General features: G+C 43.3%; 1 long non-coding RNA gene across 1 annotated transcript in view; it reads right to left on the bottom strand.

Moving 5' to 3' along the window:
- LOC144824999 (uncharacterized) overlaps positions 1-21,746 on the bottom strand; it is an 873,331-nt gene that overhangs the window by 459,811 nt on the left and 391,774 nt on the right. The gene's annotated exons all lie outside the window — the stretch shown is intronic.

Genomic DNA, 21,746 nt, shown 5'->3' with positions numbered 1-21,746 from the left:
GCATGTCTGAGAGTTAAAGAGCGAGGCCAGTGTTCGAGAACTGATCACCTGCTCACCTCCTCCTGACCTCGCCATGTGTGTTGCTGTGCCCTGCCCTGCCCATGCAAAGCCGAACTTGTGCCCGGACTCACCACTACAGGATAAGTCTCATAGTGCAGCAGGCTCGCTCGTTGACTCTCAAGAAAAGACAGACTAACAATGCCACGCCATCAGCTCCTCCTAGTGGATAATTCTATCAAGGGTCTTGGTAAGTCACATTTTAATATGCTAATTTACTGTTGCTGACAGTTGAAATACTTTATTACGAGAATGAGGAGGGGGCTCCAGCACAGCATAGCGCCATGCTGCAAACGTGCACACTAGAGTTGTTTGTCTGTGCTGTAAATGCAGGGCCATCTAATGCAGTAGTTTTGATTCATTAAAATAATAGTTTTGCTGATTTATTAGTTCAAAGGATTTAATACTGCTTGACAGTACAAAGCATTTAACAACAAGGGGTGGTGATGGACAGAGTTTCTGAATTAAGCAGAATACTCTCACCCAGTCAAGAGATCAGGGCTCGATCCAACACCGTTTTTTAGCTCACTGCACCATCCCAGTTCAGAACCTGGCTATATGCAATTTAGTCTGTTCCTGTCCCAGTGCATGATGGGAACAGGGCAAACCAAACTACCAAGCCAATTCTTACACTGGGAAGGAAACAAGCTTCCGGGGACCGGTTTCTGGCATTTCAGCCTTCGTCGGCCCGGCTTGCTTGAATCCTGATGGTGCAATGAGCAAGGGACTCACATCTGAGTATACCCTTCCACGCTTAGGGTGGACAAAATATTTAACAACAAGGGGTGGTGATGGACAGAGTTTCTGAATTAAGCAGAATACTCTCACCCAGTCAAGAGATCAGGGCTAGATCCAACACCGTTTTTAGCTCACTGCACCATCCCAGTTCAGAACCTGGCTATATGCAAATTAGTCTGTTCCTGTCCCAGTGCATGATGGGAACAGGGCAAACCAAACTACCAAGCCAATTCTTACACTGGGAAGGAAACAAGCTTCCGGGGACCGGTTTATGGCATTTCAGCCTTCGTCGGCCCGGCTTGCTTGAATCCTGATGGTGCAATGAGCAAGGGACTCACATCTGAGTATACCCTTCCAAGCTTAGGGTGGACAAAATATTTAACAACAAGGGGTGGTGATGGACAGAGTTTCTGAATTAAGCAGAATACTCTCACCCAGTCAAGAGATCAGGGCTAGATCCAACACCGTTTTTTAGCTCACTGCACCATCCCAGTTCAGAACCTGGCTATATGCAAATTAGTCTGTTCCTGTCCCAGTGCATGATGGGAACAGGGCAAACCAAACTACCAAGCCAATTCTTACACTGGGAAGGAAAAAAGCTTCCGGGGACCGGTTTCTGGCATTTCAGCCTTCGTCGGCCCGGCTTGCTTGAATCCTGATGGTGCAATGAGCAAGGGACTCACATCTGAGTATACCCTTCCACGCTTAGGGTGGACAAAATATTTAACAACAAGGGGTGGTGATGGGCAGAGTTTCTGAATTAAGCAGAATACTCTCACCCAGTCAAGAGATCAGGGCTAGATCCAACACCGTTTTTTAGCTCACTGCACCATCCCAGTTCAGAACCTGGCTATATGCAAATTAGTCTGTTCCTGTCCCAGTGCATGATGGGAACAGGGCAAACCAAACTACCAAACCAATTCTTACACTGGGGAGGAAACAAGCTTCCGGGGACAGGTTTCTGGCATTTCAGCCTTCGTCGGCCCGGCTTGCTTGAATCCTGATGGTGCAATGAGCAAGGGACTCACATCTGAGTATACCCTTCCACGCTTAGGGTTGACAAAATATTTAACAACAAGGGGTGGTGATGGACAGAGTTTCTGAATTAAGCAGAATACTCTCACCCAGTCAAGAGATCAGGGCTAGATCCAACACCGTTTTTAGCTCACTGCACCATCCCAGTTCAGAACCTGGCTATATGCAAATTAGTCTGTTCCTGTCCCAGTGCATGATGGGAACAGGGCAAACCAAACTACCAAGCCAATTCTTACACTGGGAAGGAAACAAGCTTCCGGGGACCGGTTTCTGGCATTTCAGCCTTTGTCGGCCCGGCTTGCTTGAATCCTGATGGTGCAATGAGCAAGGGACTCACATCTGAGTATACCCTTCCACGCTTAGGGTGGACAAAATATTTAACAACAAGGGGTGGTGATGGACAGAGTTTCTGAATTAGGCAGAATACTCTCACCCAGTCAAGAGATCAGGGCTAGATCCAACACCGTTTTTTAGCTCACTGCACCATCCCTGATCTTTGGACTGGGTAAGAGTGGTCTGCTTAATTCAGACACTCTGTTCATCACCACCCCTTTTCTGAATCGTTTTTGGCCACTATAGGTGTGGCAGGGTATACTCAGACATGAGTCCCTTGCTCACTGCTCCATCAGGATTTAAGCAAGCCGGGCCGACGACGCCTGAAATGGCAGAAACCGGTCCCCGGAAGCTTGTCTCCTTTCTGGTGAAGAATTGGCTTGGTAGTTTGGTCTGCCCTGTTCCCATGATGCACTGGGCCAGGGACAGACTAATTTGCATATAGCCGGGTTCTGAGCTGGGATGGGGCAGTGAGCTAAATAACGGTGATGGATCAAGCCCTGATCTTTGGACTGGGTAAGAGTGGTCTGCTTAATTCAGACACTCTGTTCATCACCACCCCTTTCTGAATCGTTTTTGGCCACTATAGGTGTGGCAGGGTATACTCAGACATGAGTCCCTTGCTCACTGCTCCATCAGGATTCAAGCAAGCCGGGCTGACGACGCCTGAAATGTCAGAAACCGGTCCCCGGAAGCTTGTCTCCTTTCTGGTGAAGAATTGGCTTGGTAGTTTGGTCTGCCCTGTTCCCATGATGCACTGGGCCAGGGACAGACTAATTTGCATATAGCCGGGTTCTGAGCTGGGATGGGGAAGTGAGCTAAATAACGGTGATGGATCAAGCCCTGATCTTTGGACTGGGTAAGAGTGGTCTGCTTAATTCAGACACTCTGTTCATCACCACCCCTTTTCTGAATTGACAGTGCAAAGCAGCAGGCTTTAATTTTGCACCACTAAGAGACTTGCTAAGTGGAAGTCACTGATAAGTCCTGTTATTAATGCTCCCACTGGAGAGAGGTCACAGTTTTCTCTACTGGCAGTTTTCACTCTCACCATAACTATTGCCAATGGTTAATATGCCTGATATAAAGAAAGTCTGCCACCATTACAGAACTGTATTGTATGTGGATAGCTCAGTGGGTTTCTGCTTTTGTGACAGAGATCCCTTTCTTACTTGTGGTTCAGCCGCACCTGGAGCTTAGTTCGGGGTGGAGGGTGCTGATTATTTAAAAATTAAATAATAGCTTTAAAAGCATCTGCTGCAGAGTTTAACTTTCTTGTTGCACAAATGAGTGTGATTTCCGATTTTTGTCTGTTTCCATGGACGTCATTGCATAATTTTGGTTGCAAGAAAGAGTCACTTTAAGTGTCACACATTTATTCACTGAATATCTCTCATAAATCCACTGAATCTATAAAAATTTCACACACAAGCAATTTGAAACATTAGCAGCTGTGCTTAAATGGGTGTAATGTCTAATATTTATATGTTTCCCTTGTCTTCATTGCTTGATTTGCTTGCTATAAAAAAGTGTCACTCATATTTGTGGAAATGCCACTCATAATCACACTGAAATTATGAAAGTGTCACACATAGCATTTTGGAACCTTGGCAGCTATGGTGGTGAGGGGGGAGTATTTGTGGACTAGGCCTGAGCAAGCTGACTGATGGATGAGGTCGAGGATCGGTAGCATAAGAGAGACTAGTGGGCTCTTCATCCTGTGTGAGAGTACAGCAGAGAGAGAAGAGGGACAGATGGCAGATCAAGCAGTGAGGGGAACGGCTGTCATACCTGCTCTTTCCTTTCCTGCTGAGGGCAACGGCATATCCTAACGGGCCGAACAACAACTCCCAGCAGCCCCGGGTCTTGCGCAGCGGGAGCAATGTCACCAACGCACCCGGCGGCGCATTAAGAGAAGGCCGAGCCGAGCGCTCAGGGGCCTCACAGCAGGACACTGTAGCGCGCCGTGAGGGGAACGGCTGTCATACCTGCTCTTTCCTTTCCTGCCGTGAGGGCAACGGCGTATCCTAATGGGCCGAACAACAACTCCGAGCAGCCCCGGGTCTGGCGCAGAGGGAGCAACATCACCAACGCACCCGGCGGCGCATTAAGAGAAGGCCACGCCTCCCATCCCGCGGGACGCGCGCGGGCGATGCCAGACTGAGGGCGGGCCATCTGTGGCCATCAGGGGCCAGAAGAGGTCGGGACGGGCCACCCCCCTTGCCTACAGGATGGGGAAGCGCAAACTGATAACTAAAGAAGGGGAAGGTAAGGATCCCAAGGTGCCCTGCAAATCGGAGACTATTATTTCCTATTTAACTTCAGCTGTGGGGGCACTTAATGATCAAATTGCCAATGTTGATAAGGAATTGGGACTTGATTTATCTGTGGACTCAGTACCCACCCTGGATGTTGTAACTCGACCGAGTCCGGCTCCTCCTATCCCCCTAGAAGCAGACATCATTGTCGCTAAACCGCAGCAGGGTGTCTTGGCTGAATCGGTTTCCGTAGACACCACACAGAGAGATAGCTCGGGGGGAAAAAGTCACACGATAATGCAAAACATAGCAGTAAAGACAATAAAAGGAAGAATTCCCTTATCCAGACTCATGGGAAAGTGGATATTATACCGAACCTTGGCCTCCCTGTTAATGTGAAGGAACTGATGGAAGAAATAATTGAATCCCGCTTGGAGCCTATACTCGTGAACATTGGCAAGGATATAGTGGACTCTTTGAACCTTTGTGTCGCTAACATTGTTAAGAAATGTGAAAACATTGATAAATTCCTGAAGGAATTTAGGGCTCATCTTACAGGTTGCAAAGAAGGCAGCGCCATAGGCGACATTCAAACTAGGGTGATTAGTCAGGAAATGGACATGGTCCTTGCCACGGGAGCAGACACGCAGATTCAACCTGAAAGACATATACACCAAGAAAAAAGAGCAAAGCTAACCCTGGGGGCTCAACAACAAGTTACACCCCCTGAGGTTGGACATATAAGGACTCTAGACCAGGATCGTCATACTTTCGATCCCTGTACCCCAAAATTACCCATATTGCATCTTCCCCCTCAAGCAGCTCCTTTAGTGTTAATCCTGACTGGGACTCCCTCGCTAAAAAATGGTGCCGTGGAAAATGAAAAAGATCTTTTGGACAGAACTAAAAGGTGGTGTTCACAGTTTAGCAGTGGGAGTATTGATATTGCTTCAAGTATGATTACGGCTAGAAGGGTTGAGTGGGTTGGGAAACGGAGAAAGACCATCCCAGGAGATTGTGTTGTTGTTATTTTCAATCGAGCAAATATTGTGGATACTTTGTTATGGGATGGTTCGGAGCTTGATGGTCAAGGCATCAGGCCACTACCTCTGGATACTTTTATCCCTCATTTTTTTACCCACAACCCAAATCACAACCACATTCCTACAGATTCAACGTACCACCTTGAATGATAACAACACTAAACGTAATTCATATCAATTTCAGCAGGCTTCATTGTGGGCAGCTAAAATGATCACGGCTGGCCAGGCTGATGTAGGATATTGCCCAGAAGTAACACTAGCAAATAGATTTTCTGCCCTCTCTAGCCTGGATACTAATGATTGACAACTATCCACTGACACGGCCGACATAGCCGTCATAGAGCAGATTAGGCAGATAACATCCCATTCCTCACACAAGATAATTAGTTGGAATGTGGCAGGGCTGAGAAAGAAGGTAAAGGATTAAAGATGGTTACATTTTGTGGTACAGTATGATATAATTGCTCTACAAGAGACCTGGGATACAAGTGACCTTTTTTGTGTAGATGGTTACTGTAGCTTTCCAGTAAAGGCTATCTTGGGACTGGGAGGGAGACCCAAAGGTGGTCTATGTATTCTAACTTCACTAAAACTCCCAGGCACTTTCAGCAAATTGGTGATTACCTCAGCTAATCTCCAGGGTTTAGAATGGTCTCGCACTAAACACCCAACGATTTTAATATTGAATTTCTACAATGCCCCAGAGAAGGATACACAGAATACACATCTGAGTACCCTGGCTACTTTTTTAGAAGAATACAAGTCAACACATACTGCTTTATTCGATGTAATTTTAATGGGTGATTTCAATATACACCCTTGTGGATGGGATTGTCTGGCAAAACAACATATAGGTCCTCCTGGCTCAATTTCCACTCATTTTGAACATTCTTTTCAGGGTGAGATGTTGGAAGATTTACTCGCCAATGTTAACTTATATGAAATTGAGGGAACTTGGGGGGAGGATAGGGCCCGACTATTATAGGCAGAGATGCTGAGACAGTAATTGATTACATCTTTGTCTCCCCGGGCATAGTACATGAGGGCTCCTCCCTTGAAGTTGCAGTTTCGGCCTTCAGCTATCATAACCCGTTCGTTTTGACATTACCCAAGGGGGGTGACATTTACAATCAGAAGGAAGGTGCGTAACGCAATTATGATAAACGTATTCCTAAGGACCAGGGCAGGAGGCTTAACAGGGCCATGGTGGTCCCAGACACTTTTATGCAGGACTTAGAGAGCAAAGTAAAAGAGGACATGGAAATATGTCTAGATAGCTTGGCTGATGGCAAACAGGTTGTTAACTCTTTTATTAATATCTGTGCACAAGTCAGACACGACCTGAAGTGTAACAAGAAGAGGGACTGTCCAGACTTACCAAGGTGGTTTGATGAGACATGCTCAAAAGCCCACAAAGAATTAATGTATGCACTAAAACAAAAGCCAAGAAATCGGGAGCTAGTGGCTCTACTTAGAAAAAATTATAAACTTGCCATGGCTAACTGTAAAAAATGCATTAAAAATGAGGCATGGGAAAATCTTATGTCAATAGACGTTCTTAAAGATAGTTCCAAATTTTGGGCTGTAATTAACCACCCCTATTTCGCTGGCACAAACAATTCAATCATGGATTCCGTGATCCCAGATGAGATTTGGGTTGCGCATTTTAGCACAATTTATAATAGTGAGGAGGATTACATACCAGTGACGGATCCAGCACATAACTATTTAGTCCCCCTTTCACCGTTTGAAGAAAATGAGGTTCAGAGGGCCATTGTGGAGATGACGAAAAATAAGGCGCCGTGCCCAGATGGTGTGCCCGCAGACCTTTATAGGACCCCCTTGGAGGTTTGGACTAAGACTCTTACAAATGTCTTTAACTCCACAATTACATCGGCGTTCCCCTTGTCTTGGGCCACTTCATCCATAATACCCGTGTTTAAAAGAGGTTCAAGATCTGACCCTGCCTGTTACAGGCCGATCTCTCTGATTGACTCTGCCGTTAAAATCTTGGGCAGAGTCATCTGCAGAGACTCAGAGGACACCTGGAAGAGAGAAAGGTCCTCTCTGAATTACAATATGGGTTCAGGGCCAAAAGGGGCACACTTGATCAATGCCTTAACCTCCACATGTTAATTAGCAAATACACCTTGGCTAAGAGGGTCAGTTATATATGGCCTTTATGGACCTCTCATCGGCCTTCGATTTGGTCAATCGTACCAAACTCTGGACTATTTTAATTAATATTGGGATAGACCCTCCCTTGGTAAAAATTTTAGCGGCCCTGCACCAAGACTTGCGAGCCTCGATTAGAACCAATAGAAAGGGAACATGCACCAGTTCTTTTAGATCGAAACGAGGTGTTAGGCAGGGGTGCATTTTGGCACCCATCCTATTCACCATCTACATAAACTCCCTTGAATCAACCCTGAAGGGGTCCACACAAGACGTCCCACGCGTGGGGGATTATGTAGTCCCTGTACTCCTCTACGCGGACGACGCGGACCGGGGTAGGGCTGCAGAAACTCTTAGTTGATTTTAGGGAATTTATGTCCTCTTTGGATTTACAGATAAATAACAAAAAATCGCACTTCATGGTAGCTGGGAAACGTCTAAAAACTGCAAAGATAAGAAAGTTTTATTGCAATGGGGAAGAGATCTCAAGGGTCCCGGTTTTTACGTACTTGGGCGTCATTTTTGACGAAAGGGGCTCCTGGAGGCCACAACTAAATGCTAAAGGCATAGCTGTCACCCGATTAACTTCAGCTTTATTGAGCTTCGCAAAATGACTGGGTATGCGCCCAATAGAAGCCCTGTTGACAGTTTATAAGTCAAAATGCCTTTCAATAGCTAAGTGTGGTGCCTCCATATGGGGATTTTTACCACAAAGCAAACTCCAGGTGGCGGAAAATAAATTCCTTAGATCTTTGTTAGTGGTGCCTCAATCTACCCCAGTACTCTCAGTGCACACAGAGCTGGGTCTTGGTTTTATTAGCGATCAGTTACAGCTGGCACCTTTGACCTGCTGGGCTAAGACCTGGCTGAATTCTGAAATCAGTCTAAACCACTCTATTCTGAAAGACTGCATGGCACTGGATAAAGTTAATAAAATCCCATGGTTGGTCTACATCAAGAATACTCTTTGTAAACTGGGGAGGCCTGATCTATACTTTGCCCTGAGCTCGATTAAGAAGGGCGATGTTTTATGGATCAAGGAAAACTCTTTTGGTCGAGTGGAGCTGCAACGGGAGGCAGCTGAGGTTCAGAAACCGGGAGTCAGAGCTAATTACATTTTGCAGACTACAACAAAAATGGAACACTATCTAAATATCGTTACCCGACCCTTCCATCGTAACCTCCTTGTGAGATTTAGACTTAACATCATCCAGTATTCCTTTGGGAACTATCCAGTTTGGGGAAAATTAGATCTATCCATCCCCTGTAGCTGTGATAATTTTTCAGATCAAACACTGTTGCACTTTAATATGTTCTGTGGACATTATGAGGACTGTAGGAAACAGTTTTTAGTTCCAATCCTGAGAGAAGCAGGCTTTACACAAGTTCGGCCTGCACTCCGCTACCTACAGCTCTTGAGCAGTACCAGAGTAATATTTGGGGTTGCAAGTTTCTTGGTCTCAGCTATGCGTACTAAGTCTAAAAAACTAACGCTAAATGTTCCTTAACATGTATTTTTAATTGATAGCTATTACCTCTTAAGATGAAATGCTCTAGCCTATGTAAATATATGAAACTGATTTTTTAAATGTAATAATTGTTTTTTCTTAATACATGAATTATCTTTTTTATATATATGATGGAAATTGCTTTTATGATTTTAATGAATGGAATAAAGTACGTTTTGACTTAACTTGAAAAAATTGTCCCTGTATACTTGAAGATTTACTTCGTTAACCATATTTCACCAGGCTGATCTGTAGCGAAAAACTGTTTAAAATAAAGAAAGGATTAATTCAACATCCTCGCACTGACAATTCATGATAATGAATATTAGAAATGTCACACTATAACTAGTGGCATAATGAAACATAAGAGGGGGAGGAGGGAGAAAGATTTCCGATGTCTTTATTTGTGAACAGGCCCCATTAGCTGACTTCTCACGTTTTCCAGGTCTGTATCTGAGTAGCTTAGCTGTACTAGGTTTTTCTTTTCATTCTGGGACTTGTAATCCAGACTTTGCAATGAGATAAAGAGGACTACAAATCACAGAATTCCATGGTAAACTGGCTCAAAAACTCAAGAATCAACCAGGAAAATGTGGCAGCCCTGCAGAGAAAAAAATACTCATCCCTCAAACTGTGGGACAGAAAGGTGCAGGGTTTTTTGGTATCCCCCAAGTGGATGGGACATGAGGGCACAAAAAATATAGATGTGGAAATTACACCAGTCTTCCCATTTTTTAATGCATCAAGTCTATCAAAGTGCCAAAAAGAAATGTGCAGTTGCGCTTTATGGGCTCCTGTCAGGTCCTTTCAGAGGTCCATGGGGAAAGCAGAGGTTACTGGCCCCAAAAGTGGTAAGACGGTGGTGGAGCAGTAGCGATGCAGCAGGATGGCTTTTGACCTTGATCTCGACTTCCTTTGCTAATTGCAACAACTTTTCTAACAGAGGAAATGGCCCTACCAGTCTTGGGGCCACCTCTGGGCATCCATGGACAGCATTCAAAAATAGAGGGACTGGCAGCTGAGTTATAAAGTCCTGCACACATGCTCCCGGAGGGACTGTGTATCAGAGGGGTGTGCAGTTCCTGACTAGGCATGAGGGTAAGGGAGGTCTTTCTTCATGATGCCCTCACACACTCCGAGGATGTCATGCTTCATTATTGGGCTTTTGCTCTTCGTCGGGCTGGCGCTGCAATGCCTGACGGGCTCCCGTACATGGGGCTCTTTAGCTGAGATCTTTTTTGAAGAAGCTGTTGGTTGCGTGCGGGTGGGAGTACTGGGTAGTGCAAAAGTAAGTGAGATAAAATAGGTCTGGAGCAATCCTAATTAGGACTAGTTTATTAGTTTAGATAGCTCAAGCCTAATTAAAAATGTGCCCTTATGTGGATATAATGTTTCTAAAGGGCTGCCATGGTGAAGTAGGTCAATATGTTTCATGCCTCGGTAGCCCCTAATGGGTCAGGTGGCACTTCATCAGGACCGAGAAAAGAACTAAAGTGTGAATGGTGCACTACCATCTGGTATTGTAACTATTTGACTAATTACCAGACACTGAAGGGAATACCCTATCAGGCTTGTACTGGGGTGTACTGTAGACCCCTAGTACCCAAGCCTAGGGCTGACGGGGGAGGCAGAGCACGTTGTTGCTCTTAGAGAACTGTAGGCAACCGACTTGCGATCATCCTACCCTTTGCTCCAGGCCCCGTCGACAGTCAGTGCCATGGGCGACGGCCCTAATAAAGGCAGTTGCAAAAGACAACTGTCCCAAGTAAAGTTGCAACAGATAGTGGCCCCAGTAGTCTCGCTGACCCCCTCCAGGAGTCACAGACTCCAGTGATGGCCTAGACAAAGTCAATTGCAATGGGCAATGGTCCAAAACTTTACTGCAGCTCTGCCGGGGGTTCCCAACTTCCACAAGCAGACAAACAGTTCTCCCGCAAAACCAGTCCTGACTAGACCAGGTGCCCCACACTCTGCTCACAGAAATCCACTCACCAGGATTGCCACTGGGCCTCACTCCCTCCAGGCTGTCTCCCCATCCTCACATGACACACTGGTTTCACAGCCAGGCAAAATGTTGGTGCTCCATATGCAGGGAAAGTGTCCTTGGCTTCCTTTAAGATGTCAATGGCTTCCTTTCAGATGGCCCCTCACCGAGCTGGGAGATTGGAAATCCTTAATCCCAAGTCTTGGTTTCAGCTACACAAAATTTTCACAATTTTCTTTCTTCTGATGAACAGTGCTATGAAACAAATTGTATAACATATGCCCCCACCTTTATAGTTGAGATCCAGGATCAACGTGATTTAGAGTGTGGTCCTTTGAAAATCTAGGTTGTGGGTCTCAGCTCGTTTGAAGGGATCTCTCTTCTGCCCTGTTTTTTCTTTTTAAAGGGACAGTCTGCCACAGCAGGAGTGGTTTCAATTCTGATTGATTCACACAACAGAGGACAGGGAGTGGAGATATGGGCCTCCGATGAAACATGCCTCACAAAGGTTTTCAAAGACCATCTCCTCTCTTTTATCTAGATTCCCTGGTCCACAGTGCTAGTAGCCATCTTAGTTCCACCATCTTGCTGACAATAAGTTGAGGCCCCACTGACTAGTAACTCTTCCTGGAATCAAAGATTCATTTGATGTGCCCAGGGGATGCTCTAGTCCCCTTCCTCCAGTGTGCTCCCAACTCAGCCCTCAGGAATGCCAGCAATTCACATCTCCTCTCTGTCTGGGGGCTACAGTCCTCAGTTTCACTAGCTTTCCCAAACCCTGGACTTTCAAAATGGAATCCATAGACCTTCGTAATATGTACCATAGACAGGCACACATAGGTACTCAAATATCATGCACAGTCTGGCACTACACTCAGTCCATGGGTCCCAAGGGTGAACTTGGAGCACAGCTGCAGATCTTTGCACGAGGGAGCAGGTAGACACCACCCCTGTTCACACCATGTTATGTTCCTGAGTTGGCCCATGCAGTGAAGCAGCTTATTTCATGCATTGTCCTATTTTTCATCAGGGACCTTTTGAACATATGTCCGTGTGCGACAATGTTGAATTAGTTTCCCTTAAATCAACTTGTTTACAAATCTACCTTCACAAAACATTATCACAATGCCCAGAACCTCATGCACAAGGTCTTTTCACGCAGTATGTACACATGTCATCTCTATCTTCATTCATGGGGCGACAAGGCTATCTACTTATCAAGAACATCACTAATCTATAAGCACATCACAAGGCTGCTTTCTATTATAAAAGATGAGTATCACAAAAGATTAGGAGAGGAGGCACTTGAGACGACAACAAGGGTCCTTGCATGCTGAGACTTCATCACGCAGTGGTCTGACCACTCTTGAGCGGGGTCCAGTTTGTGACCAAGACGGGGTCCTTCATTCTCTCCCACCAGGTAATGGGGTTGAATCTTCGCTTAGGGGGATTCTTGGCTCTACACCTACACACTTTAGGTACACTTAGAGTAGATCTGCATAGTAGGAGTATGTTCAATTACTACCTTGGGTTATATGCCTGCATATATACATTGTCTTAGCACCATGGTAGAATTATATCTACTATTCGTGCTTCTGTCTACTAATCATTGCAGTACATATATTTTATACATGAATAATGTTGATTCAATAAATATATTGAGAACGTCCCACTGTGTATTCTCTGTATACCTCTCTGAGAAAAGTGAGCACGGGTGACTGACCGAAAGGTCCTCTACTGTTTCCATGATCCCTGAGGGGTCAGGGTTGTCATGTCCAGTGTCTGCCAGAAACTATTTGCTCTAGGCCAACATGTCCGGTATCAGTGTAGGCACCAAGCCCCTTGTTTATGTTATCCAACAAAATGCGCAGATCCTACAGTTGGTAGGAACTACATGACAGCAACCGATGCCAACTAAACACAAAATATGTATGCCACCACCACCATGCTTGAGCCATTTAACTCCAGGGAAGAGCAGCAACCCTCTTCCACATGAGGGTAGCATTTGGGGCACCCTTCCTGGGCTAATAAGACCATATTACTATGACACAGACAGGATCCATGTTCGCCCATGACCAAAAATCAATCACAGTGATACAGATATCCATGCCTCTGGTGCATTAAGGTCAGAGTGATGACTTGCCATTCCATCAGCACCACATCACCTGTTTGAGAGGCATCTTTCCTAAATTCCCATACTTCCCAGCTCTTGGGTAGTATTGCTATTGTGGCTGTGGGAAGTCTTGAATTTAGCAGGCATATATCAATTGGACAGAATATCGTGACTAGAATTGTGAGGGACTAAACTGCAAAAGATAAGTTTGAATCAGTGGTTGTGATGTTTGTCCATACTTTATCAACTACACTTCTCTAGAACCCTAATGATAAGTCAATAGGGAAAAGAGGCATATAACTTGATATGAAATGTGGCTGCGGTACTAAATACAAAAACAAGAATTGATGGACAGAATGTAGAATAATGTCATACATTCACCCCAGTACAGAGATCTAGGCCAAAATTCATTGTTTATTTGATCCCAATGCCATTCCAGTTTGAACCTAGTCATATGCAAATCAGTCTTGACCCTGTGCCCAATGGGAACAGTCCAGCCCGAGCTGCCAGGCCAGGTCCTCCCTGGACTGGAACCAAGCATCCTAGGACCGGGTATTCCGGGTTTCACCCCTCTTCAGTCAGGATAGCTTGACTCCAGTGGCATGGAGAGCATGGGACCTACGTCTCGGCATACCTCTCCCACTCGGGGTGACAAATGCAAAAACAACAATTGATGGACAGAATGCAGAACAATGTCATACATTCACCCCAGTACGGAGATCTGGGCCAAAAACCATCGGTTTTTTGCTCCCCATGTTATTCCAGTTTGAACCCAGCCATATGCAAATCAATCTTGACCCTCTGCCCAATGGGAACAGTCTAGCCCGAACTGCCAGGCCAGGTCCTCCTGGGCTGGAACCAAGCATCCTAGGACCAGTTTCGGGGTTTCAACCCTCTTCAGTCAGGATAGCTTGACTCCAGTGGCATGGAGAGCACGGGACCCACGTCTGGGCATACCCATCCGACTCGGGGTGACAAATACATGAACTGAGGTGGCGAAGTGAGCTAAAGAATGATGATGGATTCAACCCAGATCTGTGACTGGGGGTGAGTGTCTGAAAAATTCCAGCACTCTGTCCATCATCTGCGTTTGCTTTGAGGTACTAAATAGCCAAACATATTTAGTGACTTAAAGTAAAAATACAGGGGCATATTATCAAGGACCGGTGTTAAAATTATCGCAGTTTTATCGGCAGGAAACTGCCGATAAAACGGTGATAATGGGCTTGATAATACGCCCTTGTTAATTCCCATAGAAGCCCATGTTTTGGTGTTAACATGGGCTTCTATGGGAATTACCAAGGGCGTATTTTCAAGCCCATTATCGCCGTTTTATCGGCAATTTTCTGCCGATAAAACGGCGATAATTGTAACACCGGTCCTTGATAATATGCCCCTCAGTTCTGTGAGGAACCCCAAACCTACCCTGCCTAGCTTGCTTTAACAAACAAGGCCAACAGAGAAAGACGTGTGAAACAGAGGACAGCAATACCAACATAAATACATTTTAGTTAAGAAAAGAATATAATAACATTCCCAAATCAGTTTTGTTAAAAAGATTTTAAAATGATACAACAAATTGTGCAGATTGGGACATGTGATATTAAATAACCAGCACGCCACTTAAAAGTACAATCACACCAATGTAATGGATGTGCATCTCAAAAACAGCTAGTAGAGGTAGCAGAGCATCTATTTTGACTGCAACACAAAACAAGGCCCCACCTAGTTTAAGGAAGGAATAGTCTTTGAAAAAACCATGCCCTTGAAACCATAGTTTATTATGAATACATCCAATAAAATACAAAACATAAAAAAACATAGTTTCATTTATTTGAAGCAAAGTTCTATGTTTAGAAAGTAGCTGTGACAAAAAGTTTAAACTTCCAAAACATATACAGGTAGTACAATTCCTTCTGATGTTTCAAATGTCACCCATTCTTTAGGTACTGCTCCTTGGAACCCAGCCACAGGTTCAAGTGTGAAAATAAGTTTCCCTTATCCAAATTAGAACCACCACCAAATGACCAGCTCAAACCAGTCGTCCTGGCTGTTCTTGAAAAGTTGTCCTTCCCTGCGACCTTTTTATGCGTTTGCAAGTGTCCATCCTTCCTGACACTAAAATAATATTTTAGATTCAAGATTAAATTGGAAGTCAGAATAGCAATACTCATTCTTTTCCCAGGCATGCACAACTTCTCCAGTCAGGCAGTCTTCTTGATTTTGCCTTATCCAGAACTACTGAGAGTTGGGGTTAAAGGGAGCAGTAGTATAATTTAATAACTCACCAGTAACTGTCTGAATTCATTAGAAGTGGAGAGTGAAATTCCTGCGCATTCTCAACATATATTTCTCTGCAATATGTCTCAGCTCCTGTAACATACATTCAATCTATTTCCTACATTGGTATTTTCCCAGCTTTCTAACATGGTCCAAGGAAACTCTGGTTCAGATGTTCTCCAGTACTTCCTAGCCCCAACTTTGAATCCCCTTTAAACTCTTCCTGATCAAAGTGAAATACACCAATTGTATGAACCTCTGTTTTCACCATGACATAAAGTTAGACCACGGTAGCATGTGAGTTTCAAAGAGATTCACAGAATGGGTTCACTTTTGATTCCCAGATGTTACAAAAGAAGGTAGAATGCTCATAGTGAGAGGTAGGTTCTGAAAAGAATCAAGCCCATTTGGCCATTTTTCTGAGTAGAACCTTCTTCATTAGCATTCTGTTTCTGGCAGATATATGGCAAACGGGAGAAGAGAAGCTAAACATTGTAGTTTAAAAGCAGAAATTAACAAGCTTAGAAAAAATAATTTTTGACATCTAAAATAAAAATTATTTTGGCAAATGATTAATACTTACTTATTTGTAACAAAAAAGGGGTTCCTAGCTTCATCCAAGCCAGCCACTGCAGAAATGAAACCTTAGACCCTATAGAATATTTCCGTCACTTGAAAATGTTCAGGGCTTTGTGTTGAAATATACAAGCGTTAAATAGTTTATACGTTTATATAGGAACACTATTATGGTGTACAGAAAGACTCCACTCCAGGTGTAAGGAGTAAGTGTTAGGTTTGAAAATCCCATTCCTGCAGTGCACTCGTTTCATGCTTCATTATGTTAGCAGTGTGTGGCTAAATAGACATAATTTGTATTCATGTTATGCAACCCACTGAGTTTTCCCAGTAATGCACAAAGCTTTAGTTAGAGAGTGTGACTCCATTTTGTATTTCGTAATCCCTATTAGGCTGCTTAGACTGTGCCTGAACTAGGCCACATTACTCATATTGCTTTCCTCAGAAGACGCCTGTATTTAATTATTATTTTCTCTTCTGTTCAAGGCTGTTTCTCAAATTACTAATGAATAGGCTATTCTGCCCTCGCATCCCTATCCGAGTGTGTAGTCCTGCTCCAATGTTAGGAGAGGCTGAGGCTCAGCATGGTAACCTTGAGTTGCAGATAGCATGTACCCATCTAGCAGGTGGTAGTTCATCTCTCTGTGCCCTCTTTGTTCATGTTTGGCCCAGGTCGGTAACTTTCCACTGTGGGTGTGGTAGGAGGCTAGTGGAAAGAATCATTACATGTTGTAGACTGTTGGGGAGGTCAGTCCCTCGGCAGACATCATACGGTGCAGGTTAGATTGGACTCCTCTGCAGAGTATTGCTAATAAAAGTTTGTTTGTATTCTCTACTGTCTAACAGACTCTTCATTACTTGGGAAGGCATAGCAGGTGGTTATAAGTAACCTGGTGGCCCCAAAGGGTCATTTCCTTCATAAGTACATGCTTTTTGCCCTGTTTGGCTACCATCATACATACCTCATAGCTAATTCTCTCCCTGGCTCTAACTGGACACCCTCGGAATTCCATTAGAACTATAACATTCCATAACAACATGATCAGAACTCCAGAACCCAGTGTCACACATGAGACAAAGCAGGTAATAACACAACACATTCCCTTTCCTTAACAAACAACTAAAAACAACATTAAACAACATTTAAAACAGCCCTCAACAAGACTGAGAAACATATATCAATAAAAAATCCAACCTCATTTAACCTCTTCCATACGTCGGACAGCCCCCGGCCGTCTGACATCACGGTGGGCATGTGCAGAGGACGGCCAGGGGCCGTCCGAACCTCTCTCGCATCAAATTCTTTAGCACCGCAGGGTAATTCTGGCCGGAGTGAAGCGGTTAAATAATCCCCAAATACCAAAGTCCAATCACGAAATATAATCCCAGCACACAGTTTTCTTGAGAAGACGGCAAGATTTACTTTGCACCAACCTTCTCAGGTCACACCCATGGGTCAGCCTCCTGACCACCATTGCAGTACATATCTTCCAATCCCCCACATTCTTTTCTTGCATGTTATTCTCACACCTTGTGTCATCCTCACTCTTCCTTCCCAACACGTTTGCAACTTGCCTTCCTGGTCCTATGCCACACCCGCCCATCACTTAACAAGGCAGAATTTACCTAAACTTCCTCCACCCTCAAAGGTTTGGAATATCTACTTTCTACCTTCCTAATTTTCGCTTTCTGTTTTACTCATACCATTTCACCCACTTAAACCTGCACCATATTAACACCTGATTTACTGTCTTTACACAATTTGTACTTATCCTGCACATTTTTGATATTCTCTTTAACCATCTTCATTGAACCTGCTTGGACTTCCTCCCCCACCTTTGAGAATACTTAGTGAATGGTACTTTCCACGAATGGTAGTAAAAGGACTGTATCCTGCAACATAACATAACATTACATAACATAACCCCTGGTGTAATACAATACATTCACATCATCAGTTATTTCACTTCCAACATCTACTTCTTCTTTTTGTTATTTGCCATCTGCAAATCACCCTTGATCACTCCGTTGAACCTCTCAACTTCACCATTCCCTTCTGGATCACAGAAGTACATGTATGCTCCTCACCATTACGTTAAACGATTCAACTTCTGACACCCTACACGACCTGCCATTATCAGTAATTACATTCTTGGGTGGACTTTCCTTCTGGAACAACTCATCCAAATATCTGAGCACATTTTCCACATTAGCAATCTTCATAAAGCCACTTCCGGCCATTTAGAAAAATAATGCATAGCAGTCAGAACATGGACATAATCAGTAATCTCATCCCACAGAGGTCCCATAATATCTACTCAGATAGTTTCTCAAGCTATACTAGACCTTTTCACTGTAACTAAAGGCAGCCTCGATTTAATTTTAATTTTTTCTGCACATTCATGCTCCGCACATTCTATTACTGCCTATTCCATATCATCATTCATCTGAGGCCACCAATACATTTCAGTAATCCTTTTCTTACTCTTCACATGGACTAAATGTCCTTTGTGACAAAACTCCACAACTTTATTTCTCAATTTTAAGGTGGTACCATTCTCTATTCTTCTCAACAAATTTCCATCCAACACTGGTAATTCCTCACAAGCATCCCAAACTTATGGGACTCTTCCTCAATACATTTATTTTCCATCCCACCTCCCATTACATACAATTTTAGTCATTCCAAATTAACGTATTTACTCAATACTTCAATCCATTCCTCCATAGTTATCAAACTACTTTCTTCTCCCTATGTCCAAGCCACCTTTAACTCCTTCCAATTATTCTCAGGTACATCAAATAACAGCGAAGTAGCTGACTAAGACAGTCTGCCACCCTGTGTTTTACACCAGGTACATACTGCACCTTGTAGTTATATTCCATAAGTCCTATGGATAACCTAACAATTCTGGCTGTAGCTGTCAACAACCCCTCAATAGATAACAAATTGACAAGCGGTTTATGATCACATCTAATTAATGCATCAAAACCCCACACAAAATTCCTAAAGTGTTCAAGCCTCCACACCACAACTAATGCCTTCCTTTCCACTAACAAGTAGCATTCCTATGCAGGAGACCGTGCTCTAGAATCGAAGGCATCTGTCAATTCATCACCACAATTATCTCTCTGTGACAATATCACCCCAATTCCTTTGTAGCTCACATCTGTAGAGATTAAGCTTTTCTTGCTAGGATCAGACACAAGCAGAGTATTCCCCATACTTATTTCCTCCTTGAAAGACTCAAATCTTTGTATTTTATCTGATCACTCAAATTTGACTTTGATTTTCTTCAATTAACTCATTCCAGAAGTTTTTTCTGAACATTTTGTGCATACTTAGAAGAATCTTTCACTGATCACAGGAAATACCTTACCTCGTCTTTGCTGGCAAGTACACATACACTCTTTGCTCATCTAATGACTCAAATCTTCAAATGTTTGCATCCCAAACTTGCATTTGGAAAACTCTGCTTACAACCCACTATCTTGCAAAGTGATTAACTCTTTTTGGCGGTGATCATGTTGACTCCTGTCTTTTCCCATCACTAATACGTTGTCCTGGAAAAATAATGCTCCTTAGTATCCTTTAAAAAGATTGTGCATGAGTGTGAAAATTTGGCCTGGTATATGCTGCCCACTAATTAGAGTGGGCAACTTGCACCAGTCCAAACAACCTTTATGGGGATGCAAGCGGTCATAGATAATCTTAGAAAGCTATCCAAGTGGTATCTGTGGAGGGCAGCCTTCAGGCTTAGTCTGGAAGGAATGTTAAGCAGCCTGTTTTACCAGAATGCAACCTTATAGTAATGGTTAAACGAAAAGGAGAACCACACAGTAGTTATAAAAATATGTATTTATTAATATAACACTATCTAATACGACACAGTATCTCCCACAAGGAAATAATCACAAAACACACAATACTTAAGCACAGAAATTATAGTAAATAGCATGAATACACATTGGGCCTAGGGGGGGGACCACACCATATACTAAGAAAGTGGTATAAGAACCACGACTTGAGTCAAGACAGTCAAGAGAATGTAGAATCGCTGGGACCCCAAGGAACAACCCAAGGTGAGTAAGTAGGCACCCCACGGAGGATGGGTGCAGTGCGGAAACACAACTGCGTGCTACGTACAATTCTATGGGAAAGTTGCGGTTGAAGTTTTAGAGTTTAAGGACTGTTGTAAATTACAAATGAAACATTTATAAAGAGATAACACTTCTTTATTTTGAATTTAAGCTGCACCCAGGACTGGATGCTCACCCATAACTGACTAACGTCGTTGGAATCCTGGCATGCTGTGTTCTGCACCAGATCGTGGAACCAAGAACAAAAGAAAAAAGAAACAAGAAGCATCCTCGTGCCGGGTGTCCAGAACGAGGATAAAAAAATGGTAGAAACACTAAAAAACTACAACATCTTCCCCCTTACAACAAAAGAAAGAAATAGCTTAGCAAAACAGAAAGAATGTAAAAACCTAACAACAAAAGAATAAAATAAAAGATAACAAAATTACTGCATTTCAAGACATCACAAAGTCATTACATTTTACGGGTAATTTCCTGCATCTGGGTCTCAAATCAGAAGAAGAGACTAATGAATCATTATTATTTTTAGAAGGTATAGTGTCAGAAATACTTTCATGACTAGAATGTAAATCACGAACAGAACAAGCATTTTCATAACCAGGAACAGTATCATGAACAAAATGAATCCAATCTGATTCATCTAAATCACGACTATAAAGCCTAATTAAAGAATCAGCTTGGGAATCAGAAAGCAAAACAAGCGATCTTTGATTCCACCAGCCCTTTTTACCCAAAAGGGCTGAAGCTCTACTGACACCAGTGACTTGAACAGGTGGCGAAAATTTTGAAGTACCTTTAACATTTTTTTTAGGACTCTTTATGAGAACCCAATTACCAACCTTGAGACATATGGAACTGAAGCGTTTCCCAGAGTCATGCACCAATTTCATGTGAGACTGTTTATTAGAAACTCTAGATGCCAATTCCTTGTTAACCTGAAAATCATTGGCATTTTTTTGTACTTAACCAACTTGGAAATAAATTGGTATGAGGAATTCTGCCTCTCAAAAGCGAAAACGGGGAAACACCTGTAGTACAATGGGGAGATATATTGTAAAACCAAAGTTTTGATTCCAGAAAATCATGGAAAACATGATGAGAGGACAAAGAAGTCTGAATGGCATCTTTCACAAGTATATTAGCTCTCTCCACCAGGCCATTAGAGGTAGGGGAATACAGGGCAACTTTAAAATGTTTCACAACGCAATCATTGAGAAATGAAGTGAATTTTTGAGAAATGAAATGAGTGCCATTATCTGAAACTAAAACAGAAGGAAATCCTTCCACTGAAAATACTTTCTTTCAAAACTTTATGGCATTAGCAGAAGTGGGGGCATCACAAAACACGTGATAAATCCATATTGAGTGGTAATCAATTAGCAAAATTATATACCTAATATCATGAGGTAAGAACTCATAGGGGCCAGAGAAATCCAAGCCAAGGATTAGCGGGAAAAGAAACTGGATGTAAAGGTCTATTGATAAGTCTCCATTTTTTGTCTGACACTGAACATTCGAGACAAGAATCAATGTGAAACTTCACCT

This window comes from Lissotriton helveticus, chromosome 3_1 (genome assembly GCF_964261635.1).
Source record: "Lissotriton helveticus chromosome 3_1, aLisHel1.1, whole genome shotgun sequence".
Classification (NCBI taxonomy): Eukaryota; Metazoa; Chordata; class Amphibia; order Caudata; family Salamandridae; genus Lissotriton; species Lissotriton helveticus.
This window is presented reverse-complemented; position numbering and strand designations above follow the sequence as displayed.